Genomic DNA, 25,737 nt, shown 5'->3' with positions numbered 1-25,737 from the left:
AAGAGTTTCCTTGCGATTAATTTTGGCAACAAAATCGGCATGTTCGACAGTGTTCTCACTAAAAGTGGACATACCCACGAAGTGGTAAATTGGCTTCCCATTGATGGGAAAGCTTGAATTCCATCACTCATCATAACTCCTCTTTCAGTGTCAATTCTTAGCAAGGCACAGATGTTTCTCTCTTCCGACTTACAGTGTGTGCATTCTTTGCATTCTCCAGTGAGTATAGGAAGGGAACCCACCCACCTTGAGGTCAATTGTCACTTCTCTAACACTTTCAACAATTTTATTTTCAGAAATGACCAACGATTAATCACAAGGATTTTTTCCCATAAAATACTACATTTCTGGCTGAATAATTAATTTCAAACATAATTTATTTCAAAACAGAATTTCATTAGTTTTTTATTGGAGTTATCTTGGTGAATATAATGGCATCATGCAACTGTAACAACTCACCAATCCTTGGAATATGATATCTATTCTTGATAGTCCTCTAGATAATCTCTCAAAAATCAATGATCAATCTGAATGACCCACCCTTCCTAATTAACACCATAGGTGATGCAAATGGACTCTTGATAGGGACAATGTGACCCATGTAGGAATTTACAGGGTAAGTTCCTCAGAAAGAACACCAAAAGGACACCGCTCACAACCAGATCACAGATCAATACACCAGTATTTTTGACGTGGTTAAAATCCTCAAAGAGGGAAACAGTCCACGGCCTATCCCAACGTGGGTACTATAGGCAATTTATTAATCAAAGAATGAAAATTTACATAAGCTTCTCTCATGCACGGATTACCCGAACAATGACCCTCCATGCGCTTTAAATAGAACTCATGGACCAATCGGGTGTCAAGCCACGGATCAAGTGTCGGTAATACCGAGGAGAGAGTGAACCGTCGGATCACTACATATCGTGACCGTCGGATTGTAAGTTACAAAATGTACAACGGTAAAGAAACACACTTTACCTAACTCTATACCTAACTCTATACTAGACCAAGTTGAACTTAACTATTTCCTATGTGTCGGAATATCCTAACATCCCCCCTTAAGAACAACTTGGGATAGGATTGAAGGATTTACAAATATGACACAATAGGAGAAGGAAGGAGGCACTAGAGCCTATCCCCCCTTAGTGACAACTTCCTGAACTCCAAGCATATATCGAAGTTTAGTGAACTTCGCCTCTGTGAGAGCCTTTGTGAAGATGTCTGCAACCTGATCATCTGTTGAACAATATTGCACTTCAAGAACATGGTCATGAATGAGCTTTCTGATGAAGTGCATATGTAGTTCAATGTGTTTTCTGCACTGGTGCTGGACTGGATCTTTGCATAGCTGAATGGCACTTTGATTATCACACCAAAGTGTGGTTGGATGCTGCTGCTCAAAGCCAAACTCTGATAGGATCTGACGAAGCCACAAGGCTTCCTTACTAGCTTCCACGGCACCACGATACTCTGCTTCTGCTGACAAAAGAGAAATGGCAGCCTGTTTCTTACAAGCCCATGTAATAGGTCCTGAACCAAGAGTGAAGACATAACCGGCAGTAGACTTCCGATCATCAGGGTCACCAGCCCAATCAGAATCAGTGAAACCAACTAATAGAGGAGCTGCTTTGGCACTGTAATGAATCCCAAACTGTACTGTACCTCGAACATAACGAAGTATTCTTTTGGCTGCTTTCCAATGACTTTCACGGGGGTTTTGCATAAAACGAGCAACAAGGCCAACAGCAAAGGAAAGGTCAGGACGAGTATGGGTTAAATACAAGAGTTTTCCTACAAGTTGACGGTATAAGGTAGCATCAACTTCAGGAGAAGTACAAGAGACTGAAAGTTTGACTCCAGACTGAAAGGGAGAAGGGGCTGGCTTATAGTCTTCCATGTGAAAATGACGAAGAATATCACAGCATACTTGGACTGGGAAAGGGAAATACCCTCCTTGGATTGCAAGACTTGAAGACCGAGAAAATAGTGTAAGTGTCCTAAGTCTGTCATTTCAAATTTCTTTTTAAGGCTGGACTTCACATGGTTTATAAGGTTGGGATCACTACCAGTAAGAATAAGATCATCAACATAAAGAACAAGGATGATAAGAGAGTTGCCCACTTTCTTGGTGTAGACAGTATTGTCAGAATAACACCTAGAAAAGCCAGATTCTAAAAGAAAGCTATCCATTTTGGCATACCAAGCCCGAGGAGCTTGCTTGAGACCATAGAGAGATTTCTTAAGTCGACATACAAGGCTGGAGTCTGTTTGGATGAAGCCAATGGGTTGTTCCATATAGATTTCTTCATGCAAGTCCCCATGCAAGAAGGCAGATTTAACATCCATCTGATGGACTTCCCATTTTAAAGAGGCAGCAAGGGAAAGAACAAGGCAGATAGAGTTCATTTTGGCAACAGGGGAGAAGGTTTCAGTGTAGTCAATGCCTTCAACCTGTGAAAAACCCTTAGCAACAAGACGAGCTTTATGTTTATCAACTTTCCCATCTGGTCCATACTTGGTTCTGTAAACCCATTTACATCTAACAAGTTTGCGTCCCTTTGGTAGAGGAACAAGATCCCATGTATCATTTGTCAACAATGAATGATATTCTTCATTCATAGCTGCTTCCCAATGTGGATGGCCTGAAGCTTCTGAAAAAGTGTCAGGATCATGATTTACTGGAGCTTGAGCCAGTAAAGAAGAGGCTCTTTCAAACTGAGAACGTGTACATCGCTGATCTGTAGGATCACCGGCAAGATCACCTGCTGCATCCCGAGTAGCACGGACCCATCTTGGAAGTTGAGGATCCTGAGAAGGAGGGGGAGGATTATCATCCTCACTTTCATCATCTGAAGAAGAAATGTTTTCAAAAGTAGAAGAGATAGGAAGAGGTGGCACATCCGCCGGACTAGGCTCGCAGGCCGATTTATTTTCATCAAATTTTACATCTCTTCTAATGATAACATTTTTGGAATTAAATGGAATAAGTCTATAACCTTTTACATCTTCAGAATATCCAACAAAAGTACATTTCTCACTCTTAGGTTCTAAAGCTTTATGCTTTTCATCTGGAATATGGGCCCATGCTTCACTTCCAAAAACACGAAAGTGACTTACATCTGGTTTAATGGAACTCCAAGCTTCTTCTGGAGTGATATTTTTTAGAACCTTAGTAGGAGTGCGATTGATTATATAATTTGCACAATTAATTGCTTCGGCCCAAAAACTAAGACTGAGTCCTTTAGATTGCAGCATACAATTAGCCATTTCCTTTAAGGTGCGATTTTTCCTTTCAGCTACACCATTTTGTTGTGGAGTGTATGGAACAGTATGTTGCATTTGAATTCCATTTTCGGTGCAAAAGTTGATGAATGTGTTTTTAACATATTCTCCACCATTATCAGTTCTTAGCTTAAGAATTTGATGTCCAGATTGTTTTTCAACAAAGGCTTTGAAGGCCAAAAATGTGTTAAATACTTCGCTCTTGAGTTTTAAGAAGTATACCCAAGTGCGTCTGGAGAAATCATCAATGAAAGTTAAGAAATACTTGCAGCCAGAGAATGAAGCAACAGGAAGTGGACCACATAAATCACTGTGCACAAGCTGTAAAGGGGCTGAGGCGTGCCAAGAGGCACGTTTGTCAAAACTGTCCCGATGATGTTTTCCGAGTACACATCCGGAACAAACACCATCTCTGCAAGATACCATAGGAAGACCTGTCACCATATTTTCTTTACATAGATGCTGAAGGGAGCGATAGTTTAAGTGACCAAATCGCTCATGCCAAAGTTTGCTCACTTCATCATTATGAGCAACAAATACTGATGGAAGATTTGATGACCCAAAGTTGTGAAACTTATACAACCTTGTGGAATCATCAGCAATACCAGTAGCTAGAATCTGTTTAGGATCTCTTAGATCCTTGATTACAACATCATGAGGTGAAAATTCAACAATTTTACCTTCACCTGAATGAGTTATCTGATATACAGATAGAAGGTTGCAGGATAAGGTTGGAACACATAATACATCATTAAACTGACCATTGTCTAGATGAACAGTTCCAGTCCCTACAACATTAAGAGATCTATCATCACCAACATATATATTTTTGGTGTTACAATCATTTAAAGAAGAAAACATGGCTTGGTTTTTGGCCATGTGATAAGAGGCTCCAGAATCAATGAGCCACTCATGAGAAGGAGAAGAAGAAGATACATTTAATGCATAACCAGACTGAGATGATTGACAACGACATGCAGAAAGTGCCATTCCGGAAGTTGAAGTTGAAGTATGCTCCACATGGATGTTATGTTTCTTCATTGCGGCTTCCAAGGCTTCCATCTTCTTAAAGCATTTAGATTCTAAGTGGCCATCTCGATTACAAAAGTTACAATGTCTATCAGTCTTCTTCCATTTGTTTTTATTGGTCTTATCATTTTGCTGAAATGATCTTTCATTTTGAGGCTGAGTTTGCTTAGGACCCTTGTTTGGTTTAGGACCATTCTTTTTAGGATATGACTTCTTAGGATTCTTTGAATTTGGTTGCTGCTCGGCGGCTAACGCTTTCTTGGAAGAGTTTCCAAGATTAAGAAGACCAAGGTGTAAGAGTTTTTCTTGTTCTCTTATTAAGGAATCACAAAAGGAGTCAAAGGAAGGGGCCTTGTAGTCTTCTCCTTGACAAATGAAAGCTTCCCTTGTAGAATGGAAAGTGGAAACAAATACAGAGTAGGCTGGTCCCAACTTAGTAAGGATGGAATAAATAAGGTTACTATCTTCTTTCTTAACCTTAACACCTTCCAAGAGATATCTAAGGGTCTTGAATTTGGACAAGAAATCTTCAATGCAAGAAAAATTATTAGGATCCAAAGTAAGCAACTCATTTTCAAGTTGATGGTCTCTAATTTCATTTTTAATCCCAAAAACTTTAGTGATTTTTTCCAATGCTTCATGAGGAGTCTCAAGTTCTGCAATATGGAATCTAAGATCAGGAGAAATAGACATCCCTATCAAACCACGTGCTTGATCTTGTCTATTTTCCCATTTTGCAGCCTTGTCTTCATCTTTTGGTTTCTTCTCTTGGTCTGTGGCTATTCTGTAGAGACCTTTACTTCTAAGTAAATCTTCCATGTAGGCTATCCATTGGAAGTAGTTAGTGCTGTCAAGAATGACTTGGCATGGACTTTCCATTTTTTTAAAAAAAACTGAAGCTGAAGATGCTGAAAGTAAGTGTTCCAATGGATAGATCTCGAAAAATTAGGCTGTTTTAAAAAAAACGGCTCTGAAAAAGGCTTCCGGATGAAGAAGTTATGGCTTTTTGAAAAAAAATTGTTGAAGTTGCCGGCAAAGTGCGCGAATGTGCGGGAATGAAAAAATCCGCCCCCACAAAATGGAGACTTGAACCCAAGACCTCTACTCTCTTAAAATAGCTTTGAACCAATTGATCTATACAAAAAATTTGAGAGAGAGAGAGAGAGAGGGGGGGGGGGGGCCTTGGTTTGCGTGCTTGCGTTGAGAAAGCTCTTTTTCCCTACAAAACACAAAACACAAAACCCAACACGGACATGCAAAGAAAACGAACCTTATGGCTCGAAGTTAGATTTAGCCAAAAAACTAGATATTTTCTAAAATGAACCTTGCGGCTCAAAGTTAGCTTTAGCCGAAAAACTAAATATTTTTCTCAATGTTTCTGATTTTCCGAGATCACACTAAGGTGCAGGGAAAAGAGCATACGCATGAGAAAAATCCTTCCTTTCTATTTCTGATTTGCCCAGATCGCATAGAGTCGCAGGGCAAAGAGCATACGCAGAAATGAAAGGTATAGATCCGGTTAAAAAAAAGGCTAAATAAACTGAAACCGAAATAAGCAGAAAGAAAATAACAGTAAACTGCAAAAACATTGTATACCTCCTGATCTGAAAAATGACGCAGCTAGGGCTACCGGAAACCTTTTCGCGTGAAACGAAAGGGGTTCCTCACTGGAACAGATGCTCCGAACGCAACAGAGCAGTCCTCTCGGCCCGAAAGCAGTCAGAAACAACAGATCTAGGAAACGACAGCCGCATGCAGTTCTACCGGCTTCAGATTTGGGTCACCAACAGACGCGGCCCTCAAATAGCTCCGATACCATGTAGGAATTTACAGGGTAAGTTCCTCAGAAAGAACACCAAAAGAACACCGCTCACAACCAGATCACAGATCAATACACCAGTATTTTTGACGTGGTTAAAACCCTCAAAGAGGGAAACAGTCCACAGCCTGTCCCAACGTGGGTACTACAGGCAATTTATTAATCAAAGAATGAAAATTTACATAAGCTTCTCTCATGCATGGATTACCCGAACAATGACCCTCCATGCACTTTAAATAGAACTCATGGACCAATCGGGTGTCAAGCCACGGATCAAGTGTCGGTAATACCGAGGAGAGAGTGAACCGTCGGATCACTACATATCGTGACCGTCGGATTGTAAGTTACAAAATGTACAATGGTAAAGAAACACACTTTACCTAACTCTATACTAGACCAAGTTGAACTTAACTATTTCCTATGTGTCGGAATATCCTAACAACCCATCTTTGACAACTTCAACATTTTTTTTTCAATTTCATCTTTAAACATGTGGGATATCTATAAGGGTTGTGATGTTCATATTTTCCTTTAAAGCATTGTTCAATACAAATCCACAGTGCCAATAACTTGTACTCAACCCTTGATTTTTTCATGAAGTATTTTCAAATGAACATGAATTATTAATCATCTAGACAATAAAGGCTTGTGCAGATCCATGCCTCTGGTCTATGTATCTCCTCCATATTTTTCATCCAACAATGACCTTCAACTTACTTGACACACTTTTTTTTCCTTATTGTTTTTGTCAGTGAGCCCTCCAACTCTACAATCAAAGTAGGTAGTGGATGCCTTCCAACTCATAAATTTTTATAGCATTTTCCAATCCAAATGTTAGGTGCAGGGTAACAAAATTCAAATGGAAACAATACGACAACAAGAACTATAGCCTCAGATACTTTGACAAGCTATTTCATAAATAGTTCTAGCAATTAAATAGTACTTAGAACAATGAAAACCATTGGATTCATTTTTTGTCAAGGATACACAAACATCTAAGATTCATACATTTTCAATTCTCTCTTTGTACCCAATTTGACTCACCAATTGCTCCAACTCAGTCTTCACACTCATGTCTATAATATTGGACAGAGTTGGTCCATATCGGATGTTGAAGCCTGCAATCAGAGAGGGATCAATGACGGTTTTTAGTCTAACATTCTTGGCACCAGTTAAACTCTGGACCTTCTTGGCAATTTCAGCTAGATGTTGATTCTCAAGATTTACAAAATTTGTCACCACTGCCAACTGTGTGTCAGTCATCTTATTGTAGGCCATTTGAACTCTCTGATAATGTCATTAATGATGTCCATCCTTTTATTGTCAATGAGGAGGTAGAGGAAATTCAAAGGTGTATTAGTTGTTTAGAAAAATCAACATAAATGATTTATTTCTTTTGACTTTGTTACTGGAGAATCCACAGTAAGAACCATTAAGTGTTTGACCTATGGAATGGTCATTCATATTTTATTCTAGACTTCAAACCGATATTATGTATCATTGAATGCTTTGTTTCAGGACCATTCAAATCTCATTCCTAAATTAACCTATTTGATGTTGATATTGATCATATATAATAGTGTATTGATGCATCGTTGATGTTATCATGCTTGAGAAATCTTTATTTGCAATATGCATCTGTTAATGTGAATAAGATGTATATTCATTACATTGATGTTAATTTACCCTTTATGGTGCAACTTAACGTACATGTTCTTTTTTTTTTTGTCATGATTTCCCTAGAGTAAATTTTTTAGTTGGTAAATGTTTCTTTTTTATCAATATTCTCCTTTATGAAGCCTTAATATTCCTGTGTCTATGTGTCTACTATTTGACTCCTGAAATTTCTAGGAATGGTAACATAGTTGTGATGTTCATATGTTCATAGAAAATACACCTTTAGATATTGGGAATAGTGTTAGGCTTCTAACTGTTTCATTCTCAGGGAAAAGCTCAATGGCAGCATTCTTCCTTCAGTATGGAATTTTTGTGGGTAGCTTGCAGATATTCTTCTAGATGATAATGATTTGAGTGGTTACATACTAGATCCTGCTTTGCCTAATGTTACATGCAACAATTTTCATATTTTAGACTTGAGCAATAACAATCTGCAACGGCTCATGCCTCTATTTCTTAGACAGTTTCATGCCCTACAAGATTTGGGTCTGAGAAATAACTCTTTGTTTGGTACAATACCTAAATCTCTTGTCCAAACCAATTTACCATGTTTGAATTTGTCTCTTAACAATCTCAGTGGACCCATTTTGGTGTTTTCATAGAATTTTGGCAATGAGTCATTTGCAGGAAACAATCTTTGTGGGCCTCCTCACCTTGTGCAGAACTCAAGTTTAGAGGCATTCTAGACTAAGCCCCGGGGTAGTTGTAGGAATTGTTATTTCATTTATGATAGCCATTATTTCCTGTGTGTCCTTATTGATAAGCATTGGAAGTTCCCACAATATGAAAGTGATGGAAGGAGGAGTGGACCCTTCTTTGAATGAATTAGAAGATGAAGAAATAAGGGAGGGTAGATTGGTGTTTTTTGAAGGTGGGGAGAATATCATGGTGGAGGATGTGCTGAATGCAACAGGTCAAGTACTAGGTAAGACTAGATACGACACTGTCTACAAAGCCAAGCTTAGCCATGGAGGAGCTATTTCTCTGAGGCTTCTCAGGGAAGGGACTTACAAGGACCAAAAATAACTCATGCATGTAATTAAGGATTTTGGTCTCCTTTATCATGAAAATATAGTCCCTCTCACAGTATTTCATGAAGGAACAAGAGAGAAGCTTCTTGTATATAATTATCAGAAGAAAGGAAACTTTGATTATCTTCTTCATGGTAAGTTATTTTGAAACCCAAGGCTAAGGAATATTTTCTCTGTTGTCTTTTGTTTCTTCTCCAAAAATAGGAAAATTGATTAGATTACATCCTTGACTCATAGGATATCCACTATTCCACTTGCAACTTGAGGTTCATATTACAATAATAATATTCAAGAGGCCATGGTCTAACCAAATATTAAAAGAACCGAAGAATGCACTAGAGTTATACATATCAAATACGCATAAGTTAGGCTCTAGATTCAATATGAAGTCTTTCCAATCCTCTCTTATTTCTTTAGGGAAATCCTCATCTTGTAGGTTTGTGGGTTTTGTCCTTGCTTTGTCTTATTAATGCAAAAGATCCTTGATTTTGCAGATGCTTGAGGTGGGAGGCCCTCTTTGAGCTGGGATCATAGACACAAGTTTGTTCTTGGAGCAACAAGAGGACTTTCCAGCCTTCACACTAGGATTGAAACACCCATCATTCATGGCAACCTCAAATCCAAGAATATTTTGGTCAATGAAAACTATGTGGCACATTTGACCAGTTATAGTCTAGACTAATTAATGACTTTGCCATATGTTGCTCAGATGATGAATGCAACTACACTTGAGAGCTACAAGGCTCATAAGCTCCAAAAGATGAAGAGGACTAATACCAAGATAGATATATACAACTTTGGCATTCTCTTGTTATAAATACTCATTGGCAAGAAACACGACAAGAATGAGAGCTCTAAGGAATTTGTGGATTTTCCTTCTATTGTGAAGACTTTTGTATTGGAGTAGATTATGTTGGATCTGTTTGATGATAATATCTTGAGGGGGCTGAGAAGTACTGTAGATGATGGATTACTTTGAGCACTTCAACTTGCCATCAGTTGATGTGCACCTTGTCCATCGGTGAGACCAGATATTAAGGTTGTCATCCAACAACTGGAGGAGATAAGGCCTAAGACTCATTCTGCTTTATATACTCCCACTGATACTAGGAGTGAATGAGAGCTTGCATTTTAACTTCATGTTCATTATTTGTACTCACCTTTAGCGAATTCTTTGCCTCTCCATTTGCATGCTTTACTCCGCATTTTCTATTTCTTTGATGGCATCTTTAATGTTGAAGACATCTTTCAAAGCCATGGGAGTAAATGCCTTAGGAGGCAGCAATGGAAAAATCCACAATTTGCATGGTTAGAGCGTAGTAGTATGGATGAATTTAATTAAGTATTACTTACATTGTTTCCAATGTGCAAAATAAGGGATTGGCATGATATCTAATACAATATAATTTAACTAACATGAAGAAACTCACACAAACCAAGGTAACACTAATTGAACCAATTTCTTAAGAAAAATTTCAAAGTTTTTCCCACATAAATGGTAGTAAATAAGCAAAATTGCATAACATTTTCACTTTTATCTTCTATGCTACTTTTTTCTATGCTACTGCCTTATGATGTTTCCTTTGCAACATGTGGTGCAATTACTAGTTTAGCTAATAATTATGATTTATTTTAATCTAGGCAATGTGATATGTATCTTGTGGTAAGTGTTCTAATTATGGATGTACTAATGAATTAACTTTTGTGTGTTAATTTTAATATTATTTAATATCCAATCCAAAAAAAATAACAAAAACCACTACAATGACAATTGTTCAAATACAACATGTTATCAAAATGACTCAATGAGTAATAATCTTCTAATTCACTAACATCTATGAAAAATTGATAAAGTCTTTGACACCTCAAATCATTCCTTTGGTAAGAGAAGGTTGCTAAAACATAACAATACTAGTGCAATCCATATACAACCATGTATGGTCATTGTTACTTTAAATCACTCATTTGGTAGATAAAGGGTCTCAAAGTTCTATGTTTGCAATTCATACATAACTATGTATTTTTTTAAACCACCCTAGATTCATCTTAACTCAGGATCTATGAAGCACTGAGAGGGATCAAATCTCTTGAGGTGCAAACCTCTTTTAAATTGTTTTTTTTTTTTTTATCTCTCTTGGCATACAGAGTTAAGATGAATCTAGAGTGGTTTAATTATTAATAATTTATGATTATAACTATAAATTTATTTAATTTAATTTGATCTAATTAAAACGTTTTAAGTAATAATTATAATTGTTAATTTTATTTTTATATTTTATTTATTTTTTATTTTTTATTTTTTAATTTTATTGTTATGTAATTTGCTTGAGTCAAAATGTTTTCATAACATAGCATAACTTTACTACGTCTTTTTCATACAGGGGTGGAGAGCACCTCTAGATACAATCATTTCTTTGGTTAATAGTTTAAGTGAGTGAAAGCATACTTTATTCTATTTATCTATTGAGATTTAATTTCAAAAAATATGTCTAATTCTAATAAACATCTCTAAATTACTTTATCATGCCAATTTACAGTTATTATAATATTTAAATCAAACATCTCTAAATTACTTTACCGTACCAATTCATCATTATTATTATTAGTTTAATTTCAATTATTATATAGATATATGGGATTTTAATTAGGTACGCATTTGATTCTCACAAGGTTCAAAGACTAAACATCAAAAGCAAATAACAGGAGCCATGTTGCACCTCCGTCCAGCAGCATCTAACATAGAAACATTATATAAGCGAGCGAGACGATCACACATGTAGACCAGCAGCTTGAACCTCACTGTCAGAGAAATCCAGTAAATAACAGTGTCCGGTGGTTACATAGAAATTGCAATGTCCGTGCCACATTGCATCTGGTTGTCATTGTAGAGAACACTACTGGTCACTGCGTACACTTTAACTGGTCAAGTGATAGTGGCTAGGGAACACGACAAAATGCAGAAATTATTTTGAAGATTTATGCCGAAATGGCGTTCAGTGCGAGACTTTTGAGATTTAGGTGTGTTCCAATTTACATGCATGTCGAGCACTGATTGGTTTTTCAGAGAAACCAATGTTTTTACACGTGTCAACATCGTGATGCATTCATTGGAAAATCACACTTTATTAAGAAAATCTAAGCAAAAGACCTGAATCTAGTTTAGATTACCCAAATCAGTTTATGAGGAATCTTGCAGATTTGAAATCTGTTTGTAAAGTTCAATATCTTGGCTTGTGGAACAGATCATGCTCTGGGTGGAAGCCCACATGGTAGGGACTCAACTGGGATTCCCTGACACAATACAGACAACAAATCACAAGCATGACATGGATATCTTATACAATTAATATCAGGGACTGTTGGTAGCTAGCTATCTTCTGCTATATCAAACTACTTCTGCTCTTCTCTCTGCCACACATTTTTTCATTCACATCTGCTTCCGGTCCTAAAACAGGGGCAGAAACACAGAGAGATCAGAGATGGCTGCAAATGGAATGAAGAAAAATGGGGGCAAATCCAAGTCTCTAGTGAAGGGTTTACTAAATCGATTCTGGAAGAAGAAAAGCTGCATCAGGGAGAGCTCGTCACAGGTTCATCCCATAATTCCATACCAGCTATCCCAAGCATGTGAGATAGCCAGGCCTTACAGGCCATGCCTGGTTCTTAGCCTGGAGACAATCAGGGAAACAGAAGTCGAAGAGCATTCCTCCAGAACGACCTTATGGGAAGACCCAGTTAGGACTCCTCACTACTTCATCAAGGGTATAAACACCAAAGCAATCACAACTAAAGTTTTAAATTGGTTTTTAGACCATGCTCTTAGTTGTAAGACTGTTAGGGGCGCAATGATGCCCGAAACCTGTTCAGAGACCATGAATCTTGGCATGCAGGAGTGAGCAAAATTTTAGGATGGGGATACTCTAGATATCTATCATTCTTAATAGTATTGGGATGGGGATACTCTCGATATCCATCATTCTTAATGGTATTCTTGTTTATGTATTCTGGAACTGTTAAAATGTTGGATTATGGATATGTGCTGTTCCTGTTAAGATGGTCTGTGGCATCCTATACAAGTTGAAGAAAAATGTAACTTTCATGGTTTGAAACATTAAGTTGGTCATATGATACTAAGCTATGGATTGTCACTATATTTTAAAGAATATAAGGGTTTGGCTTTTAGAGGAGGTTTATTTTGATTGTCATATCATATTAAGTTATGGATTGTTAATAATATAAGGATTTGTTTTTTAATGGAGGTTTATTTTGATTTTGTAAGCAGTGGATTTTATACACAGTTTTCTGGCATAATTTTTGAAAATTTTTTGGCATATTTTTTTAGAATTTTTTTAGAAATGTTTTGGATGTTTTTTTGGGCATATTTTCTTCTAATTTAATTTGTTCTTGTTTAGAATCTAGCAAAGATTTGTTTGAAATCACAAGTTTGAGTTGTGAACCATCCACAATGTGATTGACCCAGACATTTTTCAGGCTGCTAAATTCATATGTGTATTCAAAAACTCATTATAAATTTTCAGGCTGTTAAATTCATATATTTAGTCAAACACACATTATAAATAACAAAAGATCAATGATTTGACAAAAAAATATTTCACTAAATTTCTAATAATAACTCCAAAACATATAATAATTAAACATCACTATTTTATACAAACATAGCTACAAATCACATAGCTAAATAACTAATAAACATTTACATAGCTAAATAACTAATAAACATTCACAGAGAAAGAACAACCACTATCACCAAATTCACTAGATAAAATTCTCCATAGAACCACAGTATATTTATTTTAGCATTGAAAACACCTACAATTACCTGAACTAGATCAAAGTTCCCATACAGAAAATCCATGCCATTTTTAACTCCCCACCTACTCCACATCTATGCCATTTGTTACCCACTCAATATCTATCCCACCTACTCTATGTCATTTCATTAAATTATACTATTTATTATTTGATAATCATTAAATTAGTAATAGATAAATAAACTGATCATCTTTGATTTCTCAAAATTATATAGAATTCTGCCACATCATTGATCCAACTACAGAAACAAAGACAATTTTAAATAAAATATAGGGTTTTTAAAAAAATTATATCATTCTACCACTTTATTGACAAATTGCACAGAACAAAAATGAATTGAAAAAAATGATTGGACCATAACTTGAAGGTATTATTGTATTCTTTGCACAATACAATGCCATGTGTTGACTGCTTCAAATTTTCATGCCATAATTTTTTGATGTAGTTGCAATATTTATGCCATGATTTTTAGATATTTTTGCAGTGATCCTATATTGTTAAGCTTCATAGAAAAACCAACAAAATTAAAATCTCTCAAAATAGATCATACTCAAATAACATATTAAATGGATAAAACTATATGTAAATGAATATAGTTACCAAGAGTTACTGCCCACCATGTTGTCTTTATGGCTTTAATAAGTAGGAATTAAAATGTAAATATGCAGACTTACTGGTAGTTACTATCCACCAAAATATATGTAAGTCCTCGCATCTTAGTAGACAATTAATTTTTCCACTTTAGTATATCAATGTGCAATTTTGTGAAAACATAATTTTGATTTGAGTGGCAAATACTTATTTAGAAATAATGTCATTTTACACATCAAAATTACTTTTTGTTCTGCCATACTAATAATAATAATATTATATATATATGAATTGCTATTAATTTTGATAATTAAAATCACTTAGCTTGCAAATACTTAATCCAATGGATTCGTCCAAAATCTAACACAATTAATTATTTCTCTTCCTATGATTATTATGGATTATTATTTATTGTTTATCAAATAGATATGATCAATTATTATTTGTTTAAAGTGAGAATTACTTTGAATTAATATAGAATATTTTTATCATCTCAAAATAATAAGAATTTACTTTTCAAAATAATAAAAATTCATTTTTTAAAATAACAAAGAATTACAGATATTCATATTAACTAATATTTTATAAAAATATGATTGATTGTTTCAGACTTTGGTTGTTAGCAATTAGTCTCTGCTAGCAGTCACCCTGGGCTCTGTTAGATATGTAACGAACTGCAACCACCCAACGAGGCTACTTGCCCTCATCAGATAGATTGAAGATTGAGATTTTTTCACAAGCAAATAGGACTCCAGCCTAGTTGGGGGTCAGCGATGGTCAATCTGACCTCTCAACCATGCATGGATCCAGAAGTAACAAACTCAATGGTGGATAAAGGTCCAAAGCCACATAAATCTCTTACCTCTCTATTCGTCGAGAAGATCTTGGGTTGGTAGGTCAGTTCATGTGACTGTGGCCTTCACCTAGAACTGTTAGGAAATGGGTAGAGAACAACTAGAAACCTTTAATCAAGGGGGAGGTTTCTTCCTCTTTCTGTGGAAATGCGTTCTTCAAAAAAAAAATCTAGAACAAAGTAGACTGAGATTTGATTTGAAGAAGTGACTCTTACTTCATGGGGCCCAAAGCCTCCATCTAAATCGTTGGAGCCCCTCTATCAATCTAGAATGTGATATCGCTTCCTCGATTCCAGTATAGATGAAGCTTCCATTTCTCCCCCTACACTGCTTGCATGATGCCACTTTCATAAACATAGGAAATACCTTGGGGAGTATATAGAATGTGCAAAACTGAGAGATAGAATCTTCTCATGTGCTAGAATATGTGTGGAAATTGAACTAGACAAAGGGCTACATGCAGCTATTAATCTCAATCTGGAAAATTGTACCCATCTTCAAGAAATAGACTATGGTCAAATCCCTTTTGAAGTGTAAGAGTTTCCATGACTATGGTCACTTTCCTAGGAATTGCCCAACGAAGAAGGTAGAACAAGACAAACAAGGAGAAACTAGGGACAACTGGCAATAGGCTAAAAGAAGAAAAAGCCAAAATAACTAAAAAAAACACCATACGACCTAGCAAACATGGAAAGAAGATAGAAAAGGTCCAAGCCAAAGCACTGCAAATGAAAATGGAGAAGGAACTAGTGACTTATCATGTCTAGGAATCCACATTAACATATTTGGAGCTATTGGCAATGAAATAGAAGAGGTGGAATTCCTCATCAAGAATCCCCAGTCGTAGATCCACCCGCTACTGAGTGGGCTCTTCAATTGAACAAGGGCTCAAGGGAGATGATACACTTATCTAACCACTAGGAAGATTCTCAAGGAGACTCTTCAGATGAAGAGATCGCTTTCCTCTCCCCAAGGGGTGGCACTGAAGGACATGTCATACCCAATTTGGTAGATGAGAAATCATAGGCAAAGAAGGAAAAAGAAAAAGATCGGCAAACCCGACACTCTAATAGTTAATCCAATAGAGGAATCTGGATTGAGAAAACATAAAAAGAAAAGGAACTCTGTCAGTATCCCACCTTGAAAATCGTTCATTCCCCTCCCAAAGGGGCATTCTAAGCTAAAAGGAAACAATGATAACTCTATCACGGAATTACAGAGGCCTAGAATATGAAAAACAAAGATAAAAAGCTAAGTCTTTAATTTGAAAAGAAAAACCTTTTTTGGTTCTTCTTGAGGAAAGAAAACTAGACAAATAAAAAATGTTGTTGATCCACTCCAAAGTGTGGCCTGGCAGTGCCATCTGTGATGTAAGTACTCAGGCCACCTCCGAAGGAATTTGTACAATATGAGACACTACTAAAGTTTGACTCCTCTCCTCAATGAAGACCATTCACTCATTGGCCACATCATTTTTAGATCTGTCATCAAATCAGGTAAGTGCAATCATAAATTTTTATATGCTATCAACTTTCGAGAAAGACAGGAATGTTGGACTTCTCTTCATAGTATTCATGATTATGAGTTTGGATTTTATAGCATTTATGGTGGTGACTTCAATTCCACCATGCATGGGTGGGAGAAAAAAGGATCCCTTGTCAGAGACCCCTTCCAAGAACAAATGTAGGATTCATCAACCACTGTAAGCTAATGGATATTAAACCTCTGAAATACAAATATACTTGGAGCAATAGGAGAGTTTCATCTAGTCATATAGTTTTTAGACTTGATCAATTCCTTATATCTGATTCCTTTCTAGAGTGTAATCTCTCTATTAAATTTTCCATCCTTCCTTGGAATGGCTCAGATCATCTCCCAATAAAATTAGACCTCCTCCATCCTCTTCATCTTGGTCCTTCCCGTTTTCACTACAACTTGATTTGGACTACAGCCCCAACATTGCAGATGTAGTCTCCTTGTCCTTGTTGGCATTTTGGCACAGGTGTGGCGCTTTGATACAGGTGTTGTCCTTGATGGCAACTCTCTTTGATGACAGATCTCCGTTCAGACTACAGAATAAAGAGAAATCTAATATACGCCGGTTAATCAAGTCCAAGTTGCGTATACACGCTGGTGATATGCATACTAAGTCGCATATACGTAGGAGAGCTATATACGAAGGCGCGTATACACGCAGATGCATGAACAGAAAAGGGCGTATATGTCGGGAAGTTTCCTTTTGGTCCATGGTAGTTAGTCCTCGGTACTTGTGCCCATGTCTTTGGACCAAAGTACCTCGACAGACGTGTAGATCTCTAGTTTTGAAGTTGATGGTTTTGGATTTCTATGGTTTTGGCTCTTGGTATTGAGCTAGGCCTAAGGCTATATAAGGAGGAGAAGATCATTAGGCAAATCATCTTGTAAAGGCTTGAATATCTGAAGAAAAAAGAGATCTGGTATGCAGGTTCTGGGTTGCTTGATCTAAGCTAAGGAGAGATCACTTCGGTTGATGAAAGACTAGATCTAAAGGATAGATCGGGATCTAATGATTTGAAATGCACTATTATGATATGGTTGATTATGCGTATTTCTAGATCTGCATACTGACGCAATGTTATGTTCTGGGTCTAACTGATGTCTGGTACAGCTGCAAGTTGATAGAATTTATTTTTAGATCTGTACGCAGGTTGGCTTCGGTAAAAGCGCGTGTATACGCGGGTTTCTCTCATTGAAGTAGCGTATATATTTTGGAGCTTGATTTTTGAGTTACAGTTGGGTCTGACTATTATTGCAGAGTTCTGTAGTCTGCTCTGTGTTCTGGTAACTGGTGATTGACAGGGTTTAGTGGTTCAGTGATTCAAAGTTTGATGATGCTAGTATTGGTTGTTTTATGCTTCAATGATCTGTTTGTGGTCTACAGATTGTAATGTTGTGCTTCAGGAATATCCAGTCTGAAAGAAAGAAGATTGTAGGTCAGCACCTACGTACTAGTATCTTAGCTAGTACAAGAGCAAAGGGGGTTGGAGCTCCCTTCCAAGGAAGTTTGTAGAACGAGAGAAGGTTGTAGCCTTCTGCAGGTTGTAGCCTGCATACTGGTATAAGGCTGCACCAGTACAAAAAGATTGTAAACTGAAGTTTCATATTAAAGAAAGATAGAGACGACTTGCAGCAGGTGGTTTTCACCCACATTGGGTTTCCACCTTATATCTTGGTGTTCATATGTGTGGTTTCTGTGTGATCTGTTCTACTGCATCTGTTTATTCTTAATATGGTGAATAATGTCCTCATGCACTTAACTGAAGATAAACTGACTGAATTATAAGATTTCTAGTTATACGCTGTTTTCTTTATTCACAGTTGCGTGTACACGCTGGTTCACTTAACGAAAGTAGCGTATATGTTTCTGAGCATTGAAAAAGTTTTATAGTTCTGATAATACTGATTCACCCCCCCTCTCAGTATTATTTCCAACAATTGGTATCAGAGCAGGTCCTTCAGAGAAGCTTGATCGCTTGAAGGTAGATCGTTCATCATGAGCAACTACGAGAGAGAAGCATCAATCAGGCCACCGATTTTTGATGGGACAAACTTCAATTATTGGAAGGTAAGAGTTACTGCATATCTTCAATCTCTTGGTACAGAAGTTTGGGACATTGTAGAAACAGGCTATGCTTTTCCTTCAGCTACTCCTATAGATCCAGCTGAGAAAAAGAAGTATGAAACAAATGCAAAAGCAGTCAGTACTCTATTAGGAAGTATATCCCAAACAGAATTCATGAAGGTAATGCACTTCAAATCAGCAAAAGAGATATGGGACAAAATGGTCACGAGCTATGAAGGAGATGAACAGGTAAAACAAGCTAAACTTCAAACTCTCAGGATTCAATATGAGACTCTCAAGATGTATAATGATGAAAGTGTTGCTAATTATTTTCTTCGGGTAGATGAGATTGTTAATTGTATGAAAAATTTGGGTGAAGAAATAAAAGAGGCTATAGTAGTTCAAAAGATTCTAAGATCATTATCCCCCAAGTTTGAATCTAAAGTATCTGCAATAGAAGAAAAGGAAAATCTCCGTGTTCTCACTATGTCTCAGCTACATGGAATTCTAACTGCTTATGAAATGAGAAAGGGAGGTCCATCAGACAGAAGGGAAGCTGCTTTTAAGGCATCAGGCAAAGAAGATTACTATGAAGCAAGCCATGTTCCAGAAGAAGAGGAAGAAGAATCAAATTTTGTCAGAAATCTTCAAAGGGGTTCTGGAAGGTTCAGAGGTAAGCTACCTTTCAAATGCTTTGCTTGTGGAAGAGTAGGTCATTATGCTGCAAAATGTCCTTATAAGGATAAAGGAAAGGAACCTGCTAGATGGAACAAGAAACAAAGTGCAAATAAGAAAAGCTACTACACCCATGAAGATAGTGATGGTTTATCAAACAGTGATGAAGATGAACAAGGTAATAAATATAAGTTGTTAATGGCATTTGAAGATGATGATTATGAGGATGCTGTAGATGTAAATAACCTCTATGATGAAATTACTAGACTCAAGAGATGTATAGAAGAAAAGAATGTGATCATTGATACTCTACAATTTCAAATTGATGAAAAAGAAAAACATCTTGAAAAACTAGAAGGTGAAATTGTTGGTGTCAGAAAAGAAATTGAGAAAACAAAAGCTATTAATCTTAAGTTTGTCAAAGGATCTGAAACTTTGGATGAGATTATCAATGTGCAGCGGTCTCCTCTAAACAAGACAGGTTTGGGTTACAATGGAGAAACCTCTCAAGCATCCACCTCAAAAAGTTATCTTGATGCGGCAAGAAGAAATGAGCAGAAGAACAATGAAGATAATCAGGTAAAGCAGGGACAAAATACAAACAGAAACTATCAGGGGCAATCCATCTTAAGGGTGAACAAAAGCTACAACCAGCCACAGGTAAAATCTTCTCAGTTTGGTTCAAGAATAGATGGAAATAGAAATTACAATCAGTTGGCAGGTAGATTCAATAACCGCAGAAGCTTCTTCAATGGACAATGCTTTTCTTGCCATAATTTTGGTCACAAAGCAGCTCAATGTGTTGCATATAAAACAATCATGACTAGGGAAGCTCAAAATCAAAGAAGTATGACAGGGATGACAAAAAGGACCTATAACAACTTTTCGGTTCTTGAAAATGAAGTCGAATGTTCTATTTGCAATAACTTTGGTCATGAAGAATCTGAATGCAGGAGCAGGTTTCAGCAGAAAAAGGAGCAAGCCTCAAGCACCGAAACATGGAGAATAAAGGAACCTCAAACAGAAAGATGTGGAATAGCATTTTATGCAGAGGGACAGGAAAATCTATGGTACATTGACAGTGGATGTTCGAAGCATATGACAGGTGATAAAGAAAAACTTGAATCTTATTCTGTTCTAGAAAAAGGAAAGAAAGTCTCTTTTGGAAATGATACTCCTGCAACTATAAAAGGAAAAGGCATTGCTCAGTTAAAAGGAAAGGTCAAAGCTGGAAATGTTTTGTATGTTGATGGATTGAAGCATAATCTTCTAAGTGTCAGCCAGATGTGTGATCAAAGAACCGAGGTTATTTTCAGATCAAATGGATGTATTGTTCGTGATATTTATACAGGTAAAACAGTACTCAAAGGCAAAAGAACTCCAAATAATCTGTACATATTTGAAGAAGGACAACAACAATGCTATCTAAGCAAGGATGAAGAGCACTGGTTATGGCATCGAAGGTTGGGACATCTAAGCTTTTCACAAATAAGGAAAGCATGCAAATATCAGGTAGTTCGTGGTCTTCCAGATATCAAAATTCCAGACAATACCATATGCAAATCTTGTCAATTTGGAAAGCAAACCAGAACTAACTTTCCAGAGAAGGAAGGATCAGCTAGCATGCCTCTCGAGCTAGTCCATACAGATGTATGTGGTCCATTTAGGAAGAGGACACCTCGAGGAGAAGAATATCTGATATTATTCATTGATGATTTCTCCAGATTTGTTTGGTTAGGGTTCATGAAGCACAAAGATGAAGCATTCGAAAAATTCAAATCTTTCAAAGCCTTGGTTGAAAATGAATCAGGACACAAAATTAAGTGCCTCAGATCTGACAGAGGTGGGGAATTTACCTCAAATGAATTTTTCGATTTCTGTGAAGAACATGGGATAAGAAGAGAATTCTCTACAGCTAGAACTCCTCAGCAAAATGGGGTTGTGGAAAGAATGAACAGAACAATCCAACAAATGGCTCGTGCTATGCTTGATGAATCAGGTACTCCCGCAACCTTCTGGGGTGAAGCTGCACATGCTGCGGTTATTATTCTTAACAAAACAAATGTCCGAGTAAACAGCACTCAAACACCTCATGAGCTCTGGAGTGGTGAGACTCCTTCGGTGAAGCACTTCAAAATCTTTGGGAGCAAATGTTATATTAAAAATACTGATGAGCAACTTGGCAAACTTGAACCAAGAGCAGATGAGGGCATTCTTCTTGGTTATTCTCCACATAGCAAAGCATACAAGTGCTACAATAAAAGACTTGGCAAAATTGTTGACAGCATTGATGTAGTGGTTGATGAGAAGGGATATATTCCTAGGCAAGTTCACCATGAAGACATTGAAGAAGATGAAGGCTACCCTCAAAGACGGAATGATGAAGAAGAAGAACCTCAAGAAGAAGAAGAACCTCAAGAAGAAACAGAGGAGCAGACAAGAATAGAAGAGAAGACTCCATCCAGATATGTTCAAAAGAATCATCCGGAATCTCAGATTGTGGGGTAGAAAGAAGCAGGAGTACAAACAAGGAGGACACTTGCAGAAGCTTCAAGCTATTTGGCATTACTCTCCTCCACTGAACCACAAAATGTGAAAGAGGCATGCAAGGATGAATGTTGGGTCAAAGCAATGGATGAAGAACTTAAGCAGATCGAAAAGAACAACACTTGGGAATTAGTTCCTAGACCAAAAGATAAAAATGTAATAGGAACAAAATGGGTCTTCAAGAATAAATTGAATGAAAATGGAGAAGTAATTAGGAACAAGGCCAGACTCGTTTGTAAAGGGTATGCACAGCAAGAAGGAATAGATTTTGAAGAGACCTTTGCTCCTGTGGCAAGACTTGAGGCTATCCGAATGTTCCTTGCTCTCTCAAGCTTTCAAAACTTCAAGGTATTTCAAATGGATGTGAAATCAGCCTTTCTGAATGGAGACTTAGAAGAAGAAGTATATATTGAGCAGCCAGATGGTTTCATTCTTGGGAATGATCCAAACCTTGTATGCAGATTGAAAAAGGCTCTCTATGGACTCAAACAAGCCCCAAGGGCTTGGTACTATCGGTTGGACAAATATCTTCACCAACAAGGCTTTTCAAAAGGATCAGCAGATAGCAATCTCTATATAAAAGTTGAAAATAACAAATTGCTAATTCTTGTTGTTTATGTAGATGATATTATCTTTGGCAGCAATGAAGAGACTATGAGTCAAAACTTTGCCTCGGTTATGCAGAAAGAATTCGAAATGTCACTACTTGGAGAATTGACATATTTTCTTGGATTGCAAATTCAACAAAATGAAGGAGGTATCTTCTTGTCTCAAACCAAATACCTCAAGCAGATCTTGAAGAAGTATGGCATGGAAGAGTCAAAGCCAGTATGTACACCCATGGTTATAGGATGCAGCCTCAGTGCAAATGATGAATCAACAGCAGTTCACCAACCCACTTATAGATCCATGATTGGGAGTTTACTCTATTTGACAGGTACCCGACCAGATATTACACATGCAGTAGGAATTGTTGGAAGATTTCAAGCCAACCCAAAGGAAACTCATCTTCAGGCAATCAAAAGAATCTTCAAGTATCTTCAAGGGACCCAAAACTATGGCTTATGGTATCCTAGAAATACAGATCTCACTCTTCATGCTTACACAGATGCAGATTGGGCTGGAAGTGTGGATGATAGGAAAAGCACAAGTGGTGGTGCTTTCTTCATGGGTTCCAGATTAGTATCCTGGTTCAGCAAGAAACAGAGTTCGATTGCCTTATCTACAGCTGAAGCAGAATATGTGGCTGCGGCATCTTGTTGCACACAACTTCTTTGGATGATGCAGACCTTGCAGGACTTTCAAATCACTTGCACTCCACCAGTTTCTATCTTATGTGATAATACTAGTGCAATCAGCATTTCAAAGAATCCAGTCATGCACTCAAAGACCAAGCACATACCAATCAAGTACCATTTTCTCCGGGAACAAGTGCTTGAGCAGAAGGTCAAGTTGGAGTATGTTCCTTCTAAGGAACAAGTTGCTGATATTCTCACAAAACCACTGCCCAGGGAAACTTTTGAATATCTCAGACAAAACTGGGAGTAGTTGATGCTTCATCCTGCTGTTGAAGCTTGTCTGTTCTACAGAAAAGTTGGTATACGCAAGTTACAAAAGGTATATACGCGGATTTATGCTGGGAAAGTCGCGTGTATGGTGTACGCTTGTTGCAGAGAGTATATCCACGTCCATACGCTGTTTTGTACAGGATAAATCGCGTATATGGAGTTCTGAGCAGCAAGGGCAAACTCTGGTTTGAAAAGGTCTGAGATGGGTATGTCAGAATCCTTCAGACACAGTTTCAGGAGGTGCAGCAGGCACAGGTTCAGGGGGAGCAGCTTAAAAAGTCTCATAAAGCATTGTTGGCATTTAAATGTTTTGGTTATTGGTTTCAGGAGAAGGAGCTCAGAAAGAAATCCTGGTTGCTGATCTAAAAGATGTTTATCAGATGCTGCTGGTGACTTTCATAAGTCTTGGTCTAGATCTGTTGTCTCTATGTCATGTATCTCTTTTGTGATATCTCTTTTATGATGTCAAGGTCATGTAACGGCCTAGGTTGGTTTCCCCACTATGCCTGGGATGATTGATGTAATATAATTGGTTGTTTCTGATGTGTCCCCTCTTGGTAGGGAGTATGGATGTATGTATTGAGTCTTTTGGTGATAGGAAGGTTCCTTATGGTGTAGAAGTCTTGGTTCTTGTTGAAGAACATCTTTTACAGATCTGGCCTACAGTCAGGGGGAGCATGATTCAGCACAGCTAAGCAGAGGTATCAGCATGTACTCAGGGGGAGCATAGCCCTTTGCCCTTGATGACAAAGGGGGAGAATGATTCTAAGGATCTTGAGGTTGCCATCAAGTCCAAAGGGGGAGATTGTTGGCATTTTGGCACAGGTGTGGCACTTTGATACAGGTGTTGTCCTTGATGGCAACTCTCTTTGATGACAGATCTCCGTTCAGACTACAGAATAAAGAGAAATCTAATATACGCCGGTTAATCAAGTCCAAGTTGCGTATACACGCTGGTGATATGCATACTAAGTCGCGTATACGCAGGAGAGATATATACGAAGGCGCGTATACATGCAGATGCATGAACAGAAAAGGGCGTATATGTCGGGAAGTTTCCTTTTGGTCCATGGTAGTTAGTCCTCGGTACTTGTGCCCATGTCTTTGGACCAAAGTACCTCGACAGACGTGTAGATCTCTAGTTTTGAAGTTGATGGTTTTGGATTTCTATGGTTTTGGCTCTTGGTATTGAGCTAGGCCTAAGGCTATATAAGGAGGAGAAGATCATTAGGCAAATCATCTTGTAAAGGCTTGAATATCTGAAGAAAAAAGAGATCTGGTATGCAGGTTCTGGGTTGCTTGATCTAAGCTAAGGAGAGATCACTTCGGTTGATGAAAGACTAGATCTAAAGGATAGATCGGGATCTAATGATTTGAAATGCACTATTATGATATGGTTGATTATGCGTATTTCTAGATCTGCATACTGACGCAATGTTATGTTCTGGGTCTAACTGATGTCTGGTACAGCTGCAAGTTGATAGAATTTATTTTTAGATCTGTACGTAGGTTGGCTTCGGTAAAAGCACGTGTATACGCGGGTTTCTCTCATTGAAGTAGCGTATATATTTTGGAGCTTGATTTTTGAGTTACAGTTGGGTCTGACTGTTATTGCAGAGTTCTGTAGTCTGCTCTGTGTTCTGGTAACTAGTGATTGACAGGGTTCAGTGGTTCAGTGATTCAAAGTTTGATGATGCTAGTATTGGTTGTTTTATGCTTCAATGATCTGTTTGTGGTCTACAGATTGTAATGTTGTGCTTCAGGAATATCCAGTCTGAAAGAAAGAAGATTGTAGGTCAGCACCTACGTACTAGTATCTTAGCTAGTACAAGAGCAAAGGGGGTTGGAGCTCCCTTCCAAGGAAGTTTGGAGAACGAGAGAAGGTTGTAGCCTTCTGCAGGTTGTAGCCTGCGTACTGGTATAAGGCTGCACCAGTACAAAAAGATTGTAAACTGAAGTTTCATATTAAAGAAAGATAGAGACGACTTGCAGCAGGTGGTTTTCACCCACATTGGGTTTCCACCTTATATCTTGGTGTTCATATGTGTGGTTTCTGTGTGATCTGTTCTACTGCATCTGTTTATTCTTAATATGGTGAATAATGTCCTCATGCACTTAACTGAAGATAAACTGACTGAATTATAAGATTTCTAGTTATACGCTGTTTTCTTCACAGTTGCGTGTACACACTGGTTCACTTAACGAAAGTAGCGTATATGTTTCTGAG

General features: G+C 37.5%; 1 pseudogene; it reads left to right on the top strand.

Moving 5' to 3' along the window:
• The first annotated feature begins 8,011 nt into the window (after positions 1-8,011).
• Positions 8,012-9,976, top strand: LOC149266948 (putative kinase-like protein TMKL1 pseudogene; annotated as a pseudogene).
• Positions 9,977-25,737: the final 15,761 nt, after the last annotated feature.

The sequence above is a fragment of the Pinus tabuliformis genome, chromosome 6 (assembly GCF_031772625.1).
Source record: "Pinus tabuliformis cultivar Carrire ecotype Pingquan chromosome 6, CPIR1, whole genome shotgun sequence".
Lineage (NCBI taxonomy): Eukaryota > Viridiplantae > Streptophyta > Pinopsida > Pinales > Pinaceae > Pinus > Pinus tabuliformis.
This window is presented reverse-complemented; position numbering and strand designations above follow the sequence as displayed.